Consider the following 21,588-nt stretch of genomic DNA (forward strand, 5'->3'; position numbering starts at 1 on the left):
ACTTCCTCCAGAATTCTCTACATTATGAACCAGTCTGTGTTGTTGAAACAGCCAGACACAGGGTGAGAGGTAGTTGGAAGCCATCACTAAATGCTAGACTCCACATCAGACACATTACGTGCATTTATTTATTTAGCTCTTGTAACCATCCCTTGAAATAGGCATTATTGTGGTTGCCACGTGGCACATGAGCAAACCAAGGGCTAAAGAAGTTATGAGTCTTGCCCTAGGCCAGCAGTGTTGAAGCCACTACTCCAACGGATGGACACACATCTGACTCCAAAGCCCATGGGGTGTGCTCTCTGTATCAGCAAGCCTAGGGAGTTCAAGGTTTAGAACCAAGAGCAGCACGTGATAAGACCTCACAAATGAAAGCACACTACATTCACCTCATCAAGGTGAGCCAAGTGCATCTTTTCTACTCTACAAAGGGCAGAGTCAAACTCAGGCAGGAGCTCCTAGAACTCTCAGAGGTCTCCAGTCTCATTCTCTCCCTGGAGAAGCTGGGGGCACCCGGCCTCAGCACTTGCTGATCTCCTGCACTCCTGAAGGCGGAGGGAAGACTCCCTCAGCAAGGCAACTAGCGGCCTAGGTCACACATATAAAGAACACACCAGGTCCTGATCGCCTGGGCTGCCAGGGCCTCAGCCAGTAATTGTTGGTCAAAACCCACAGTGCGTTTCTGAAATCATGAGTCTATGTCTCGATTCTCTGGCTTCACTGTGAGTCTGGGCATCCTTCCAGCTTCATTCCCACCCTTTGTCTTCCCCGGGCCTCGCCTGTGGCACTCAACACTCTTGTTTCATGTTAACTCAGACCAATGCAAAATTCTAACTATGCAGCTTTGTCACTTCAGGAAGAGAAAAAGAGGGAGGAGGAAGAGGCAGAGAAAGGAGCAAGAGGAGCAACAGAAGGAAGAGAGTACGCAAGAGGACGTGATCTCTTTGGACTTCATATTACTGGTCTGTTAAAGGAAGGTACGTTCTCATTAATTTGTCCTGGATGTAGAATTATGGGGAAAGCCTGCGAGCCCAGTTTTCAGGGACACGTGCACACACACAATATATTTCGCCCGCGGTTCCAAGCAGTTCATGGACTGGAAACTAGATCTTTCTACGGTTCCTTCCAGCTCTATGGGAGCAATCCTACTATACATGGAAATCAAGCCTCTTTCATTGCTATCAAATTCTGGTTCCAATTCAAGGGGGTGATGGGGAAATAATAATAATGATTGTTGTTTAGTTAGCAACCTATAGGTGAAAATCCAACTCATGTCAAATGGTATTAAGGATAGCATCATTGTTCTAGGTACTTTGTTTATGTATTTGGCTTCTGGGTTTTTGTTATGTTTTGTTTTTGTTTTTGTTTTTGGGAGGGGGGTGTGGTTGAAACACAATGTTCCATTAGTTTCAGGTATACAACACAGTGATTCCACTTCTTTCTCTGCTTACCACTACTGTAGCTACCATCTGTCACCATGCATGCTATTACAGTGTCACTCTCTATATTCCCTAACCCAACCTTTCATCCCCATGACTCATTCATTCCATAGCTAGCGCATTTATCTCCCCCTCCCCTACACCCATTTGGCCCATCCTCCCACCCCCTCCCCTCTGGCACCCATCGGTCCGTTCTCTGTCTTTATGTGTCTGATTTTGCTTTTTGTTTGTCTGTTCATCATTTTTATTCTACAGATGAGTGAAACCATTGGCATTTGTCTTTCTCAATCTAACTTATTTCTCTTAGCATGATACCCTCTAGGTGCACCCATATTGTTGCAAACGGCATGATCTCATACTTTTCTATGGCTGCATAATATTACGCACACAAACCACATCTTCCCTATCCACTTACCTATCAATGGATGCTTGGGTTGTTTCCATTTCTTGGCTATTGTAAATAATGCTGCAATAAATATAGGGGTGCATATATCTTTTCCAGATGATGTATTCGTTTTCTTTGGGTAAATACCCTATAGTGGAATTGTTGGGTTATATGATATTTCTATCTTCAATACTGTTTTCCACAGTGGCTTTGCCAATTTACATTCCCAACTGTGAAGGAAGGTTCCTTTTTCTCCACATTCTGTCTAGTACCTGTTATATCTTGTCCTTTTAGCCATTCTTACAGGTATAGTGTGATATCTTATTGTGGTTTTGATTTGCATTTTCCTGATGATGAGTGATGTTGAGCAACCTTTCATGTGCCTGTTGGCCATCTGTATATCTTCTTTGGAAAAATGTCTATTCAGGTCCTCTGTCCATTTTTTAATCATATTGTTTATTTGGTGTTGAGTTGTGTAAGTTCTTTTTATATTTTGGATATTAAATATATCATTTGAAAATATCTTCTCCAATTCAGTAGATTGCCTTTTTATTTCATTGATGGTTTCCAACACTGTGTGAAATTTTTTTTATTTTCATGTAGTCCCAATAATTTAATTTTGCTTTTGTTTCCCTTGCCTCAGGAGGCATACCTAGAAAAATGTTGCTATGGCCCATGTCCGAGACATTACTGCCTATGCTCTCTTCTAGGATTTTTATGGTTTCAGGTGTCATATGTCATTCAATCCATTTTGAGTTTATTTTTGTGTGTGATGTTAGAAAGTGGCCCAGTTTTCCCAGCACCATTTATTGAAGATACTGTCTTTTCCCTGCTGTATATTCTTGTTTGCCATAGATTAACTGACCATATAAGCATAGCTTTATTTCTGGGCTGTCTGTTCTGTTCCATTGATCTATGAGTCTCTTTCTGTGTCAGTACCATACCGCTTAGATTACTAAAGCTTTGTAGTATATTTTGAAATTTGGAATGTAATACTTCATTTTGTTTTTCTTTTTCAAGATTGCTTTGACTATGTGGGATCTTTTGTGGTTCCATACAACCATACAAATTTTAGTATTGTTTGTTCTTGTTCTGTGAAAAATACACTTGGTATTTTGATAGGGATTGCATTGAATCTATAGATTGATTTAAGAATATTTTGATAATATTAATTCTTTCAATTCATGCCCATGGAATATCTTTCCATTTGTCTGTGTCATCTTCAATTTCGTTTATCAGTGTTTTATAGTTTTCAGAGTACAGCTCATTCACCTGCTAGATTAAGTGTATTCCTAACTGTTTTATTCTTTTGGGGGTAATTGTAAATTATTCCAGCTACTTTAATAGACTACAGGTAAGCCTCAACTCCTGACAGAGCAGGAGTTGTTAAGCTGCCTCAGCAGTTCTTGGCCAGACTCCTCCTTCCCATCCTATCTGCACCCCTTCCACCCCCATACCAAACTTTCAAAGAAATTGCTGGGAGTTCCTTTGTTCTACAGAATAGCAACTTGAAATGAGCAATGAAGTTTTCCGGGTGTTTTTCCTATTCTATTCTATTCTATTCTATTCTATTCTATTCTATTCTATTCTATTCTATTCTATTCTATTCTTTCACAGTTTGAATGATAATCACAGAGGAAGTTCCCTGGGCTGTGTTGTGTTTCCATGGTGACAGGAGAGGTCAGGGTTAACAAACTCTCCAGTGCTGGGAGCCTTCTGCTGCCGGGTGGATGCAAGGGAAGGCCTGGCAGTCCAAGTGTTACCAGGGGACCCACTTTCACAGCCTCATCCTTTGAATGGGTCACAGAGCCTGACTTGTGCCTCTCTGAATGGACAAACCAAGGATGTCTTGAAAGTAATAATAGCTCCATCACTTCCCGCTATGAAGAAATGTGCTGTGCCCTTCCTCCCAAAGGCCGGGACCATTGCCTCTCACTAACAACAATCCACGGATTGTTGGAATATGTATGTGCTCTTTGTATTGGCACCAGAAGCTCAGAGATGCCAAGCTTTAGAAACTCAGTGTACTTTAGAAAAGCAATTTGATCTTTGGGAACAAGGGATCCTAAATAAGTTCTGACCATGTCAGAGCAGGCTAAAAAGATGAATTAATTAAAAGGCGAGTAGGAAGCATGCAGTTTAAATTAAGTATCAGATGACCTAAATAAATCCCCTTAAAACATAACTCAGCTATTTTTCCTGAAACCACATGTCCTGATTTTACTCATTTGGATTCTCCTTTTATGCCTTTATGTGGGTAGATAATGTCACAAAATTTGTATAACTTTCTTCAGATCAGAAATATAGGTGAAGAATGATGGACTGAAGATGAGCTCTGAGGGTAAAGTAATTGATTGAAATCTGTGATTTATTTGAGGGGAGACAGATGATTCTATGTATGATGAAAGATGTGGATGCTGTTAGGATCCTAGATATGGGGTGGAATAGATTTTGTGGATCATTAGGCTGTGGTACCAAGGACTGAGACATGGGCCATTTTAAGCAGTACTAGTCAATGCTTAGGAGTTCTGCTACCAAGAAGACTTAAGCATTCTGTACAGGCATTGTCTCCCATGACCATCTGTATGCTAATTGATGTGGGAAACAAAGGCAGAAGGAAATGGCAGATACAATTAAATTTCCTTATAACCTGCTGCCCATTGACAATACTTAAGCAGGGAGCATATTTCTCTAGGAACTCCTTACTATCTTAATGTTAATGTTTTGCTTGAGGGAAAACAACCCTAGCTTGACAATAGGTAGGCCTCCAGTATATTGAATCTTCTTTAGCATATGAAAACCTCTTTGGAAACTTCCTCTTGACTTTACCTCCCCCAACTCCCAAGTGTATAACCAGTCTCTCCTCAAGGTAGGGGGCAGCACTTTCTGCCCACGAGTCCTGTCCCCTTTTTGCACCAAAGACATCTCAATAATTCATTTTTGGCCCTTGGCTCCAGACCCCCATCACTCCAAACCCTATCACTAATGACTCAAACCTCAGTCCAGCTCCATATACCCAGTGGCCTGTTAGGTTCTCTGAATGTCCGTCAGACACACTAAACTTAACAGGAAAGAATCTGAACCCCCTTGTTTTCACCCCTTCGTCTGTTTCTCCTCTCTCAGGGCCCTCTGTCAGTAGCCATTGCCACGAGCCCAGCCAGAAATCTGGGGGTTACCCTTACCTCCCCTTTCTACCTTAGGCTGAGCAACAGTTACAGAGTCTTGTCTCTTTTCTGTAAATACCTCTCAAATCCATTTCCTTCTTTCTGTCTTCGTTTCCACTCTCTCTGTTGAGGCTTCCATTGCCTCTCTTGAGGATTATCACATCCTCTGACACTGGGCATCCTGCCTCCACCCTGCCCACATCCACAAATCCTTTCTTTACTCCATGGCCAGAGTGACATTTCCGAGATTCAAATATGGATCTTTGCTTAAAAGCTTAAAAGCAGTCAAGGGGTAAACCCCAAATTCCGTTACGAGTATCATAAAACTTGGTGGCATCTGGTCCGTTCTTACCTCTCCAGCTTCATCATATCCCACCTTTCCACCTGCACACCACCCTCCCCTCCACACACACAGTATACATATAAATTCCAGCTGGGATGAACTATGTGGTTTGCTAAATGCAGTTCTTTCTCTTGACCCTGGGTCTTTGTCGTAGAAAGCCGCTCACACTCGTACCCACTCTGGTCTTCCTGGCCCATGTCTTGCTGGGCTAAGTCCTGCTTATGCTTCGGATGTTAGCTTCACTTTCCTCAAGGCTGTGGCCCCATCCCTCCACCCCCAGTTTACCCTTTATGGTCTCATAACACTGTGTACTTCCTTCACCAAAGCTCTTTAACACCAGAGTTGTTATTCTTATGTGATATCTTATTATCATTAGTGCCTCTTTGTCTTTTTGTATCTTTATTTTAGATGTAAACTCCATGAGGGCAGGGACTGCGTCTGTGTTATTCGCCAAAATGTGTGCAGTGCTCCACATAGTGCTCAAAAATATTTATGGAATGTTCTTGAAGAATCTCCATCACCAAATAAGCACCTGGTAGAAATCTAGATTATGTAAGCTCTGAAGTCCTGCTTTTTGAGTAGCTCTGAATTTTCAACATGGACTAACAAAGTGTCAAGTACTTCAAAACCCATTTTTATTATTTAGCATTTCATGTGGTTAAGATTCTCCTTCCCTGTTTACATTCTAGGACAGTAATTTACATTCACCTTCCACGGGTTCCCACCAGAATTGTACTGGAGGAACATTTTGGCAATATCGCTTTTCTAAGAAAATTCCTGTGGATTAAAATTTGGCTCACGTAGAAGCTAAATAACCAGCCCTTCCAAAAAACACGGGTGGAGTGCATTTTCCCAAACATTTTTGGCATTTTTTTTCCAAGACAGGGAATAATTTGGATGGAAGAGAGGATTAAAGATTATCTCCTTTGGAAATAGCATATAGAGAAAGAGGAGTTTGCCAGTTGTCTAAATATTTTCACCATGATGTCTTGGGCCACTTGGTAATCTCCATAATTTCTAACAAATGTAAAATGTTTTTGTGGAATTACAGTGTTTGAGAAGACTTCTGGCAGTTATCTGGCCTTTTCTGGCAATTGCAATCGGGACCTCCATGGGTTGCCAGTCACCTTTCTATTATCAAGTCACCCAGCCTTGATAATAACGCCTTTCTTTGCAAAATCCTTTGCTGTTTATTCCAGTGGCTACAGGAGTAAAACTCAGCCTCGTCCGCATGGCTCACAAGACCCTACACTGCACCACCCTACCTCTCTTTGAGAGCTCATCTTTCCTGGGTCCCTCCACGTATCTTATATTCCAGTCACACTGTATAACTTAACCATTCTCCAGATGCACCTTGCTCTTCCAAAGTTCCAGACTTTTGCCTATCTCTGCCTTGCACCTGGATTCCCTGCTTCCTTATCCATCTTTGCCAAGGCAATTTTATTCATCCACCAATGCCCAGCATTGCGGTGTCTGTAATGCTTGAGTAACTAATGGGAACCCAATTGCCCAGGGTTCTAAATATCAGACCGAGGCAGTTAAACACTGCCCCAAGGCGGTGAGACTGAAGGATTCTGAGTAGATGGATGGTATACCCAGAGCTGTGTTCAGTGGACAAGTTACAACTGGCCAACAGCCCCAGGGACCAGACAGTGTTGATGGTCACATAGAGTATAGCCAATAATAAGGAAAAACCATCATTTCCTTGTTTCCTAGAGGGGAATCCCAGATATTGCTGTTCCTTCCTCCTAGTACAATATGGCATTTTGCTCCTAAAGTGGTGTTCTTCTTGCCATACTGCTGGCCAGCTGTAAACTTGTATTGGCCACACACACTGCAGACAAACAGATAGAAGTGTCCCTTACGTCATCAGGCCCTTCTTGTGTCAGGTTTGATTTCAGGCTCCCACCTTCACGACATCTGTCAAGATTTCTCAATCACCCATCTGCTAACCAGTTTCATGCAGAAAATGACAATGAGAACGGAGGCATGCTTACCCAATGCCACAGTGATTTTCAAAAAACAATGGATCTTTGTAGTTTGTCTTCATCTTCTTTACTTTGGGTTTCTGTAAATGGCAGAATTGGAGAGTGGAAAGATAAAGATAAAATGACTTGAGAAAGTTCAGTTTAAACTTGAAAATCCTTCATGCTTGCTGTCCCTGACACTGAGAAATGGAAGCCAGTAATTTCCAATTGACAACACAACTAAAAAACATTAAAATTTTTTTTTCAATATTTATTTATTTTTGAGAGAGAGCAAGAGAGACAGAGAATGAGCAGGAAGGGGCAGAGGGATAGGGAGACACAGAATATGAAGCAGGCTCCAGGCTCTGAGCTGTCAGCACAGAGTCTGACACGGGGATCAAACTCACTATCCATGAGATCGTGACCTTAGCCGAAGCCGGACATTCAACCAACTGAGCCACCCAGGTGCCCCATAACTGAAAAAGATTTAAAGAGAAGGACCTGAAATGGGTACATATGTTTTAAAGTTAATTTATTTATTTTGGAGAGGGAGGGACAGAGAGAGGGAAAGAAAAATCCCAAATAGGCCCTGTGGTAAGCAGTGCAGGGTACGGCTTAAACCCACAAACTGTGAGATCACATTCTGAGCTGAGCTGAAACCAAGAGTCAGATGCTTAACCAATTGCACAACCCAGGCACCTTGGGTATATGTGTTTTAAACACACACAAGAAGATCTCATGCTTTGTAAAAGAAACATAAAAACTTTTCAACTAAGAGAACTGCTTTCAAGAAATCCAAACTGTTTTAGAGTGCAAGTAAATGTCCCCACAATAAATTCAACCTGAATGGGTGTGTTTTGCACATGCCATGTGCTTTGCAATTTCTTCAGAATTTCCCATCACTTGTCTTCCCTTTTCACAGATCAGTGCTATTTGTCCTAAGGGAAAAGATGCTTGTCTTCTACAAGAGCTAAGAACTTTCTTCCCCGCTCTTTGCTTTAATTACCTACCCCCACCTGGGGAAGAAACTCTTTTATTTTCTTCATTAGCTTCCTTGGGCTGTCAAACACAGTTTTTTAAAAGTTAAGAAAAAATAAAAGATAATGCTTAAATTTAGTCCAACAGTATACAGTTACTGACCTCCCTGTGCCACCTTCTTCCCCAAATAATGGGTGATTTGGTTGAATTTGGTTGGGGTTTCTATGAAATGCTTTGGGCTTGTGGACCCTGCATGAGAGACTTCCTGAGACTTTTTTTTTTTTGAGAGAAAGAGAGAGAGAGAATGAGTGGGGAGGGGCAGAGAGAGAGGGAGACACAGAATCTGAAACAGGCTACAAGCTCTGAGCTGTCAGCACAGAGCCCCGCGCAGGGCTCCAACCCATGAACCATGAGATCATGACCTGAACTGAAGTCGGACGCTTAACCAACTGAGCCACCCAGGCACCCTAGAGTGTGTTTTTTTTAATGCTTGTTCACAACTTAAACAGTACTTCACCTCTTTTCCTCCCCAGCATCCGCAAGATCAACAGGTGTGCCTGCACTTATGTTTTGGTTTTTGAAGAACGTCATTTGCACTTTGTTTTTATTTTTATTTAAAAAAATTTTTTTTAATATTTTTATTTATTTTTGAGATAGAGAAAGAGCATGAGCAGGGGAGGGGCAGAGAGAGGGAGGGAGACACAGAATCCAAAGCAGGCTCCAGGCTCTAAGCTGTCAGCACAGAGCCCCACGCGGGGTTTGAACTCACGGACTGTGAGATCATGACCTGAGCTGAAGTCGGATGCTTAACTGACTGAGCCACCCAGGCGCCCCTGTTTTTATTTTTAAATGTTATAATTTCATGTGACTTTTATTAACACAAGCCACCCCAGCATTACCACCATGGTGTATGTGTGTATTAGGGTGTTGAAAAAGAGTGGCATCTTATTCAGGAATGTCCTAAAGGATTTCCAAGTAGAGTTCTCGGCTCTCAGTGCAGGGGGGCTGGTAGGTGACAGCCTGAGTGGTGGCAGGTGGATGCCCAGTTTCATCTTCTAGGTTTCTGGCCCTGCCAGGCTTGCTGGTGACCTCCCCTGGGTTAAAAACCGACTTCCTGCAAACATGCAAAGGAGACTTCCGTAGGTTAACAGCCACCACCCAAAGGGAGAAGATGACAGAGGAGGAGGTCAGGGCAGAAAGAAGGCTTGTCTTTGAGAATGAGGTTTGACAGTAGGCAGGGCACTTCCTGCTTGCAGAGGGGGTAGCGACCCAGGCACTTCTTCGTGTTAGGGAGTCGTGGCCAAGGTTTGTCAAAACACAGCCATTCAGAACACCCTAATGCCAGCTGGGCAGGAGCTCTGGGCTGTTGCAGATAAAATCATGAGGAATTTCTTTGGAGCAAAAGAGTTGCAGCCCGTGAGCTCTCTGGGGCTAAGCAAATGTAGGTGTCTAATTGTGCACATTATATCTTCCTGAGGCCCAGCTTGGAGCAAGCCAATTCCCTTTGCAAAATCCTTTAAGGCTGCCACCCTCTCTGAACAGAGTCTAAAATCTTCAAGCACCCTTTTAAAGATTTCCCCAAATTCTGTTCTATGAAATTTTCCAATCTCGAGTCACAAGACTCCAAATGTGCAGACACCCTAGTAGCTACAGGTCTTTGCTCAAGCAGTATCCTCGTCTGGAAGGCACGCTTCTCCCTCCAGTGGAAGATCTACATTCCCCTCAAGGTCCAGCCCGATGCCAGGGTTTCCCCCCTTACAATAAGCCTCTTCCCCTCTGTTTGAACTCTGTTACAGTATTTCTAATATCATTTCCAGGGACAATTACAAGGTCAGATTTGGACATCAAATACATCTGGACTCTTCTGCCAATTCTGCAGTTTACTGTCATGTGAAGCAACAGACTAATCTTTCCTAAACCTCAATTTTCTCCTCTGATGAATGGGAATGATTCTAAAATATGGTAGCTGTGAGGATTGAATCAGAAAATACCAGGAGGAAAGCAGTTAGAATACTTTCTGGCACCACATACAAGTTTGCTATTATTTTTTGTTTCTTTCAACAGAGTGTGCTATTAAGACCACATCTTACTTGGCATCTATTCTCAAAACCACTATGATTTCCACCTGGTAGGAGCTAAAAAACTCTTCATTGAATTAAGATGTTTATTGAGCAGATAAGAATGATAGGTGATAACCTACAAGGCACTTCTGCAGGGCCTATGCCATCTGATGCTTTCTTTTAAATGTGGTTACTCTGAAAGGGACAATATCTGGGAATAATAGCGCATACTTCATCCTGAAGCAATATCGTTAAAACTTTTTTTTTTGGGGGGGGGGGGGTTGGAGAGAGAGCGTGAGTGGTTGGAGAGTGGCACAGGAGGTGGAGAAAGAGAGGGAGAGAATCATAAACAAGCTCCACACTCAGCACAGAACCCAACTCAGGGCTTGATCTCACAACAGTGAGATCATGACCCCAGCCAAGATCAAGAGTCAGATGCTCAACCAACTGAGCCACTCGGGTATCCTGATCATTAAAACTTTTGATTAAAATCTGGAAGATTGTCAGCTCTAATGCTCCCAATCAAAATATTGAAAAGAACTACATTGCACTATTTAATTTTCTAATCCAATTAATAATATTTCTTTCTGCCTTCTTATTAATTTGTTGTTTGCAATGTATACTTTATCAAGTAACAGCAGGATTATTAGAACCAGTGATAAATCTGAGAACCATGTGAAGGGGCTGAGGATAGCAAAAGACCAGAGGTGACTCTCTGTTCAAAAAGAGCAAAGACCTCAGAAAGTGGCTTTCTTGAGAAATTTTTAGTTTTCAGCCTTTGGCAACTCACCATCAATGTGACTCATCAGCACACCAGAAAAGTAGGTTGAGAAATGCAGAAAGGTAACTTGTTTCCAGTGGGCTGGGATGCTTTACTTGGAATATGGGAAGGATTCTTGAAGAAATTGTATACAAGTGAAATGGTGAATGGATAATCTAATCTAAATTCATCCTGACCGTGCATGCAGACTTATCTATTACAGAGAGGAGAGGCCTCAGTCATCAGACCTAATCATTTTGTTCTAAGTTAAAACAAGATACATTGATGACTAATAGGAAGCAGTACATTTTCTTCTATTCATTTAGACCAAATAATATTTTCCATATCTTTTACCCTTTAGCAGCAAAAGAACTCCTGTGTCTATCCTTTCATAGTGGAAATATCTTTGAATCAGGACACAGGCAGGGGACATGGGTTCTTTCTTGACTTTAAACACTGACGTGGGGCAAGTTGCTCTGTCCTTTGGGGTGGGAATTGATCTCCTGGTAGCACCGCTCCCCTGACTCACAGATATACCTTTACAGTCTCATTCTCATTCATCATAAAGACAGAGTCCCCTGAGAAAGGTAGACTGTCCTTAAGCTCTAGGTAAATACAAATGCCTTGAACGGATTCCACCTGCTTCCAGTGTCAAGGCCTGTGTGATTTCTTGGGGAACTTGGGTTCTCCTGGCTCCTCCACGTCTTAGGGTCTTTGTTCTCTCACATGCTGGTACTGCACCTTACCTTACCAACTGATGGGAATCTTTGCTTTACTCACCACACACACACACACACACACACACACACCAAACCTAACTTCCTATTATATATTTCAATGCTTAGTAAAAGTTAGTAAATATCAATGAAGATGCCAGGGACAGGTCGGAGCCAAAGATTACAGACATTTTGTTGGTTCCTGTCTTAAAGAGACCTGGCTTATAATTCTGGTCTATCACGTATCAGTTGTATAATCTTGGGAAATTTGTGTAACCTCTCTGAGTCTTAAAAATCACTTAAAAGACATTACCTCCGTTATAGGATTGCCATCAGAATAAATGAGATAAGGCATACTCAACTCAAGTTTCTGAAAGACTTATGGCCTTCCAAGACTGGCATTTAAAAACAGATACAAATTGGGGCACCTGGGTGGCTCAGTCAGTTAAGTGTCTGACTTTGACTCAAGTCATGACCTTGTGGTCCGTGAGTTTGAGCCCCATGTCAGGCTCTGTGCTAGCAGCTCAGAGCCTAGAGGCTGCTTCGGATTCTGTGTCTTCCTCTCTCTTGGCCCTTTCCCCACTCACACTCTGTCTGTCAAAAATGAATAAACATTAAGAACATTTTAAAAATTTGGGGCGCCTGGGTGGCGCAGTCGGTTAAGCGTCCGACTTCAGCCAGGTCATGATCTCACGGCCCGTGAGTTCGAGCCCCGCGTCAGGCTGTGGGCTGATGGCTCGGAGCCTGGAGCCTGTTTCCGATGCTGTGTCTCCCTCTCTCTCTGCCCCTCCCCCGTTCATGCTCTGTTTCTCTCTGTCCCAAAAATAAATAAAAAACGTTGAAAAAAAATGTTTTTAAAAAAGAACATTTAAAAAATTCATATAAATAGGGGCACCTGGCTGGCTCAGTTGGCTAAGTGTCTGACTTTGGCTCAGGTCATGATCTCCTAGTCTGTGGGTTCCAGCCCCATGTTGGGCTCTGTGAGAGCAGCTCAGAACCTGGAGCCTGCTTCAGATTCTGTGTCTCCCTCTCTCTCTGATCCTCCCCTACTCGTGCTCTCTCTCTTTCTCTCTCTCTCTCTCAAAAAAAATAAATAAACTAAAAAAAATTTTTAAATAAAACATAGATATAAATAAAACAATATTGGGACTTCCACATCTACAAATATGGAGTACATTTAATATTCCTCCCACTAAGTACAAATGAAAACTCGGCATTATGTGTAAAACAAGCGTTAGAAGACTCTAAGAGCTAAAGGGAGGAAGGCTGAACAGCCAGGAATCTTAGGATCTGAGGAAAGACAGCGGTGAGTTCCCTGGGTTTTCTTTTTACCTCGTATATTCCAGATTTGGAGCTGAAGAAACCAGCAACTGGGAAATGGCAATGGGCAAAGACAGTAAGAGCCCCAACAAAAGCTTGGTCCCCATAGCCATAGGAGTAGGAAAAAAGCAGCTGAACAATGCAGAAAACTTTAGACAATAATTTCTCTACTCCAGCTAAACACCTCCTCCACACACACCAGTGAAGGATGACTGGGCAAGCTAGATTTCCACCCTTGTAAGGCAGTAATGAGGTGCCCTGACACCCCTTCAGGCTGATAGCAGAAAAGGTCGAAGGGGAAGCCAGGACTTTTCATCCTCACCCGGCAACAATGAGGTCACTTGCATTTCATTGTTAGTGGAGATCACATGGGAAGTTAGAACCCACACTCCCATCCAGCAGTAATGAGATGGTATGCACTTTTCCTTTGCTGGAGCAGTGTCAGAACAACAACAACAATAACAACAACAGCAGCAGCAACAAACAGTTGAAGTTGAGGGTTTAAATAAGAGTCATAATCTTATAACATAATATGAAAATGTCCAGGTTTCAATCAAATATCACTTATCATACCAAGAATCAAGAATATCTCAAACTAATGAGAAAAGACCATAAACGCCAATGCAAGATAACATACATTTCAGAACTAGCTGACAAGGATTTTAAAGAAGCTATTATAAAGATGAGTCTATGAGTAATTATGAACACTTGAAAAAAAATTGAAAAAATGTAGAAAGCCTGAGCAAACAAGTTGAAAATGTCATCAAGACAATAGAAGACATAAAATAGAACCAAATGGGGCACCTGGGTGGCTCGGTCAGTTGAGCGTCTGACTTCGGCTCAGGTCATGATCTCATAGTTTGTGGGTTCGAGCCCCACATCAGGCTCTGTGCTGACCACTTGCTCAGAGCCTAGAGCCTGCTTCAAATTCTGTGTTTCCTTCTCTCTGCCCCTCCCCCACTCACACTTTGTCTCACTCTGTTTCTCAAAAATAAATAAGTGTAAAAAAAAAATTAAAGCGGAAGGATGGAACTAGACCACTTTCTTATACCATTCACAAAAATAAACTCAAAATGGATAAAGGACCTGAATGTGAGACAGGAAACCAACAAAACTCTAGTGGAGAAAGCAGGAAAAAAACCTCTCTGACCTCAGTCTCAGCCATTTCTTACTTGATACATCCCCAAAGGCAAGGGAATTAAAAGCAAAAATGAACTATTGGGACCTCATGAAGATAAAATCTTCTGCACTGCAAAGGAAACAATCAACAAAACTAAAAGGCAGCCGACGGAACAGGAAAAGATATTTGCAAATGACATATCAGACAAAGGGCTAGTATCCAAAATCTATAAAGAGCTCACCAAACTCCACACCCGAGAAACAAATAATCCAGTGAAGAAATGGGCAGAAAACATGAATAGACACTTCTCTAAAGAAGACATCCAGATGGCCAACAGGCACATGAAAAGATGCTCAACATCACTCCTCATCAGGGAAATACAAATCAAAACCACACTCAGATATCACCTCACACTAGTCAGCGTGGCTAAAATGAACAAAACAGGAGACTATAGATGCTGGAGAGGATGTGGAGAAACAGGAACCCTCTTGCACTGTTGGTGGGAATGCAAACTGGGGCAGCCGCTCTGGAAAACAGTGTGGAGGTTGCTCAAAAAATTAAAAATAGATCTCCCCTATGACCCAACAATAGCACTGCTAGGAATTTACCCAAAGGATAGAGGAGTGCTGATGCATAGGGGCACTCGTACCCCAATGTTTATAGCAGCACTGTCAACAATAGCCAAATTATGGAAAGAGCCTAAATGTCTACCAACTGATGAATGGATAAAGAAATTGTGGTTTATATACACAATGGAATACTATGTGGCAATGAGAAAGAATGCAATATGGCCCTTTGTAGCAACGTGGATGGAACTGGAGAGTGTTATGCTAAGTGAAATAAGCCATACAGAGAAAGGCAGATACCATATGTTTTCACTCTCATGTGGATCCTGGAAAACTTAACAGAAGACCAAGGGGGAGGGGAAGAAAAAAAAAGAGGTTAGAGAGGGAGGGAGCCAAACCAGAAGAGACTCTTAAAAACTGAGCACAAACTGAGTGTTGATGGGGGGTGGGAGGGAGGGGATGGTGGGTGATGGGCATTGAGGAGGGCACCTGTTGGGATGAGCATGGGTGTTGTATGGAAACCAATTTGACAATAAATTTCATATTAAAAAAATAAAATAAAAATTAAATAAAAAAATAAATAGAATCAAATGGAAATTTTAGAATTGAAGAAAACAACTGTGGTAGAATAATGGGCTCAATGCTAGAATGGAGGAGACAGAGGAAAGAAATCAGTGACCTAGAAGATGGAGTCGTAGAAATTACCCACTCTAAACAACAGAAAGTAGACTGGAAAAAAAAGTAAATATAGCTTCAGAGATCTTTGTGACTATAATAAATATCTAACATTCATGTCATTGGAGCCCAAGAAAGGAGGAGAAAGGGTATGACTGAAAAAGTACTCAGAAATAATGGCTGAAATCTTCCCAAATTTGACAAGAGATAGAAATGTACAAATTCAAGAAGCTGAGCAAACTCCAACCAGATTACACCTAGATAAGCCAGTGAAAATAACCCAGGAAATGACCCCAAGACGGGCAGAACAGACTCTCCACAGCTAATGCTAGAAAAGAGGCCACATCAAAAACCATAGGAAGGGTGGATACATGGTCCAAAAAAACAAAAAAACAAAAAATTAACCTGTGAGAGACTAACCACATGGGGAGAAACCATACAAGAATGGACAAAGGAGAGCAGCAGAACCCACACCAGGTACCCCAGCCATGAGGGACCTGCATTGGGAAGATGTATCTGCATAACATTTGGCTTTGAAAACCAGAGGCACTTAACTTCCTGAGTTTTTACAATCAGTACGGCTTAACACCTGGAACTTTAAAAATCAGCAGGCTCAGCTCTGGGAGAGCTGGAGGACAATAGGAAACTGAGTCCTGCCCTTAAAAGGACAGCACAACAAATAGCCCCATTGAGATACAGCATAGAAGCAGCAGGTTGAAAAATGCCTGGGGCTTATGGGAAAGAGATATATTTACTAATCTCAGACTTGCGCAGGGACATTTAGGTGACTTCTCCAAGAATAAAAGAGATGGATGGTGCTATTTTTCTCCATCACCTCCCAGCCTAGATACAAACACGCCTGCAGGAACCAACAGGAACCACCAGGAACACTTGCCACTAATTTTGCTAACAGCAACCCCCACCTCTGAGTTCTCCTGTGGATCTACTCCATCCAGCTCACCCCACTCCACCAGAGTCCGTTTGATGCAAGACATTGTGCAAGCAGTTCCCACTGGCCAGCACCACTCCAAAGTGACTCCCTCCATGGGTAGAGGGAAACACAACCACACATGCACAGTCTGACTGCAGTCCTAGCAGTGGGCTGGGGGCAGTCCTCAGGTCTGACTGCAGGCCCACCCACCAATAAAAGCTTCTCGGGGGACAACACAGGAAAGCATCCTACAGTTCTGTGTGACTGCAGTTCTGGCAAACATCAGGTCTGACCCAATTCAATCCCAAGGTGCCCCCAGACTGGCCCCTTAATAACACAGGGACCAAACCCTGACCATAACAGGTAAAAGGAGCCATTGCAGATGACTGGACTGAAGGCAAGCACATCTCAACCATAACAGTAGGGTGCATGCAACACAAGGGACAAACCCTTGAAGTGCCAAGTTCTTGTGAACAGGGGACATTGCACTGCAGGGTACAACAGGACCTCTTCTTCATAAGGGCACCACTTTAAAAGGCAGGAGATGTAACTGATTTTCCTAACACAAACAGAAAGCTAGACAAAACGAAACAGATGAAAGGCAAAGACAAAATCACAGTAAGAGAGCTAAACAGAGCAGAGATTAGCAATATGCCTGCTAGAGAATTCATAGGTTCGAGTCATAAAGATAATCATGGACTTGAGAAAAGAGTGGAAGAGCTCAGTGAGATCCTCAAAAAAAGAGAGAAAATATAAAAAAGAACCAATCAGAGGGGAACCTAAGTGATTCAGTCAGTTGAGCCTCTGACTCTTGATTTTGGCTCAGGTTGTAAACCCATGGTTGTGGGATTGAGGCCTGCATTGAGCTCCATGCAGAGCATGACACCTGCTTAAGATTCTCTCTCTCGGGGTGCTTGGATGGTTTAGTTGTTAAGTGTCTGACTTTAGCTCAGGTCATGAGCTGTGGAAAAGGTCAGTGTCAGAACAAATTTCCTCATCTATAAAATAGAAACAGAAGCTGCCTGGAGCATATATAGGAGTCAGAATTAGTCAGACTCACTGGCTGGTTGAATAGTGGAGAGCCCAGGGAGGTGGAAGAGAAGTAAGGGGTTTCTACCTGCCCCATTACCTGAAGTTGGTGACATAGGAGCCAGAGCCCTTTGAGTGCATGATTTGGGGTGCATTCAGCTTATCTCAGGGCTGGGTTCTCCCTGGGACAGGGTGAGGAGGAGTTTCAGGAAGGCTTACAAGAAGGGGTCCTGGGGCACCTGGGTGGCCCAGTCAGTTAAGCATCCAACTTTGGCTCAGGTCATGAACTCACGGGTTCATGGGTTCAAGTCCCACGTTGGGTTCTGTGCTGACAGCTCAAAGCCTGGAGCCTGCTTTGGATTCTGTGTCTCCTTCTCTCTTCCTCTCCCCCACTTATGCTCTGTCTCTCTCTCTTAAAAATAAACATTAAACAAAAGATTTTCTCTCTCTCTCTTTCTCTCTCTCCCTCTGCCCCTCTCTTCTGCTCTCTCTCTGTCAAATGAAGAAATAAATGAAAATAAAAAATTAAATTAAAAATGAAACCATGAGAGAGGAAGAATTCAATAACTGAAATTAAAAATATACTAAAGGGAATAAATAGTAATCTAGAGGAAGGAGAAGAATGAATTAGTGAGCTGGAAGACAGAGTAATGGAAAGCAATCAAGCCAAACAGAAAACAGAAAGAAAAAAAGGATAATAAAAAGTGAGACTAGATTAAGGGAATTCAACACCTTTAAGCATAATAACATTTGCATTATAGGGATCTTAGCAGGAGAAAAGAGAGAGATGGGGTGAAGAAAATTTATTTGAAGGAATAATAGCTGAAAACTTCCTGAATTGGGGGAAGGAAATAGAGATCCAGATTCAGGAGGCACAGGGAGCCTGCAACAAAATCAACCCAAGGAGGTCCACAATAGGCATATAGTAATTCAAATGGCAAAAAGTAGTAATAAAGAAATAATTTTAAAAGAAGCAAGAGGAAATAAAGCAGTTACATTTAAGGGAAACCCCATAAGTCTATCAGCAGATTTTTTAGTAGAAACCTTACAGGCCGGAAAGGAATGGGGTGATACATTCAAATGCTTAAAGGAAAAAAAAAAAAAACCTGCAACAAAGACTACTCTGCTCCATAGCTATCATTAAGAATAGAAGGAGAGATAAAGAGTTTCCCAGACAAACAAAAGTTAAAGGATTTCATCACCACTAAATCAGCCTTACAAGAAATGTTAAAGAGGATTCTTTGAGTGGAAAGGAAAGACCATAAGTAGGAGTAAGAAAAGTAGGAAAGAAAAAAAAAATTCACAGGCACATATAAATGTTATAAAAGTGGTAGATTAATCACTTATAAAACTAGTATGGAAGTGAAAGCCCAAAAACAGCAAAATCAAGTGTATCTATAAAAATCAGCCAAAGGATTCACAAAATAAAGAATATAGTGTATGACAGTATATACCTAACATGTGTGTATGGTTGCAGTGGTAAAAATTTAGTTCTTTTAGAATGGGTTCAAACCTAAATGACCATCAACCTAATATAGACTGCTGTATGCATAAAACGTTATATATAAACCTCACGGTAAACACAAATTAAAAACCTGTAGAAGATATACAAAAAAAAAAATAAAGAGAAAGGCATCCAAGTGTATCACTAAAGAAAGCCATCAAACCATAAGAAAAGATGGCAAGAAAAGAAAGAACAGGGAAGAGCTACAAAAACAACCATAAAACAAGTAACAAAATAGCAATAAATACATACCTATCAATAATTACTTTGAATGTAAATGGACTAAATAGTCCAATCAAAAGACATAGGGTGACTGAATGGATAAAAAAAGCAAGACCAATCTATATGCTGCCTACAAGAGATTCATTTCAGACCTAATTCCAGATTAAAACTGAAGGGATGAAAAACATTTATCATGAAAATGGAAGTGAAAAGGAAGCTGGGGTAGCAATATTTATATTGGACAAAATAGACTTTAAAACAAAGACTGTAACAAGAACCAAAGAAGGGCACTACATAGTCATAAAGGAAACAATCTGGTAAGAAGATACAACAATTATAAATTTTAATGCATCCAATATGAGAGCACCCAAATACATAAAGCAGCTATTAACAAACATAAAGGAAGAAATCGATAGTATACAATAATAGTAGACTTTAACATCTCACTGGCATCAATGGACAGATCATTCAAACAGAAAATCAACAAGGAAATCATAGTTTTGAATGACACGTTGGACCAAATGAATCTAAACAGATATATCAAGAACATTCCACACCAAAACAGCAGAATACATATTCTTTTCAAGTGCTCCATTGAGCACTTGAACATTCTCCAGAATATATCACAAAGATCAAAAAGATTGAAGATGAAAATCATATCATGCATATCTTTCAACCATAATGCTGTGAAGCTCGAAATCAACCACAAGAAAAAAAAATCTTGAAAGAACACAAATACATGGAGGTGAAATAACATGTTAGTAAACAATGAATTGGTCAACCAAGACATCAAAGAGGAAATCATAAAATACATGGAGACAAATGAAAGTGAAAATACAAAACCTTTGGGATACAGCAAAAGCTCTTCTGAGAGGCAAGATTATAGCAATACAGGACTACATTAAGAAGCAAGAAAAATCTCAAGTAAATAACCTAACCTTATACTTAAAGGAGTTAGAAAAAGAAGATCAAACAAAGCACAAAGCCAGTATAAGGAATGAAATAATAAAGATTAGATCAGAAATAAATGAAACAGAAACTAAAAAAAGAGTAGAACAGATCAATGAAACCAGGAGCCGGTTCTTTGAAAAGATCAACAAAATTGATAAACCGTTAGCCAGACTCATCAAAAAAGTAAAATAAAAGCAAGAAAGAGAGGGGCGCCTGGGTGGCACAGTCGGTTAAGCGTCCGACTTCAGCCAGGTCACGATCTCGCGGTCCGTGAGTTCGAGCCCCGCGTCGGGCTCTGGGCTGATGGCTCGGAGCCTGGGGCCTGTTTCCAATTCTGTGTCTCCCTCTCTCTCTGCCCCTCCCCCGTTCATGCTCTGTCTCTCTCTGTCCCAAAAATAAATAAACGTTGAAAAAAAAATTTTAAAAAAAAAAGCAAGAAAGAGAGAGGATTAAAATAAAATTGGAAAGAGGATAAATAACAACCAACAACACAGAAATGCAAAGGATTATAAAACAATATTATGAAAAATTATATGCCAACAAATTGACATATAAGAAGAAATGTATAAATTCCCAGAAACATATAACCTCCCAAAACTGAATCAGGAAGAAACAGAAATTTTAACAGACTGATCACTAGCAATGACATTGAATCAGTAATCAAAGAATTCCCAACAGACTAAAGTCCTGGACCAGATGGCTTCCCAGGTGAATTCTTCCAAACATTTAAACAAGAGTTAATACTTATTCTTCTCAAACTATTCCAAAAACATAAGAGGAAGGAAAGCTTCCAAGTTCATTCTATGAGGACAGCATTACCCTGATACCAAAATCAGAGAAAGACACCACAAAGGAAGAAAATTAGGGACCAATGTCTCTGATGAACATAGGTGCAAAAATCCTCAACAAAATACCAGCAAACCAAATCTAACAATACATTTAAAAAATCATTCACCACAGTCAAGTGGTATTTATTCCTGGGATGCAAGGGTGGTTCAAAATTTATAAATCAATCAATGTGATACTTCACATCAACAAAAGAAAGGATGAAAACCATATGCTCATCTCAGTAGATGCAGAGCAAGCATTTGACAAAGTACAGCATTCATTCACGATAAAAACCCTTAACAAAATACGTTTAGGGGGAACATACCTCAACATAATAAAGGCCATATAGGAAAAACCCACAGCTAACATCAGACTCAATGATGAAAAACAGAGAGCTTTTCCCTTAAGATCAGAAGTAAGACAAGGACATCCGCTCTCACATAGTATTGGAAGTATTAGCCATAGAAGTCAAACAACACAGAAATAGAAGGCATCCAAATTGGTAAAGAAGAAGTAACATTTTCACTATTTGCAGATGACATGATACTCTGTATAGAAAGCCTCCACCAAAAAGCTTCCAGAAGTGATAAATAAAATCAGTAAAGTCATAGGATACAAAATCAGTGTATA

General features: G+C 41.2%; 1 long non-coding RNA gene across 10 annotated transcripts in view; it reads left to right on the forward strand.

The window, feature by feature from the left end:
* The window catches only part of LOC111556558, a 415,573-nt gene that overhangs the window by 250,966 nt on the left and 143,019 nt on the right, over positions 1-21,588 (forward strand). For all 10 annotated transcript variants that reach the window (XR_006585899.1, XR_006585905.1, XR_006585900.1 and 7 more), the window contains one exon: positions 857-977. This is a non-coding gene — a long non-coding RNA (uncharacterized LOC111556558). The remainder of the gene's footprint in view (positions 1-856; positions 978-21,588) is intronic.

Source organism: Felis catus, chromosome D1, assembly GCF_018350175.1.
Source record: "Felis catus isolate Fca126 chromosome D1, F.catus_Fca126_mat1.0, whole genome shotgun sequence".
NCBI lineage: Eukaryota > Metazoa > Chordata > Mammalia > Carnivora > Felidae > Felis > Felis catus.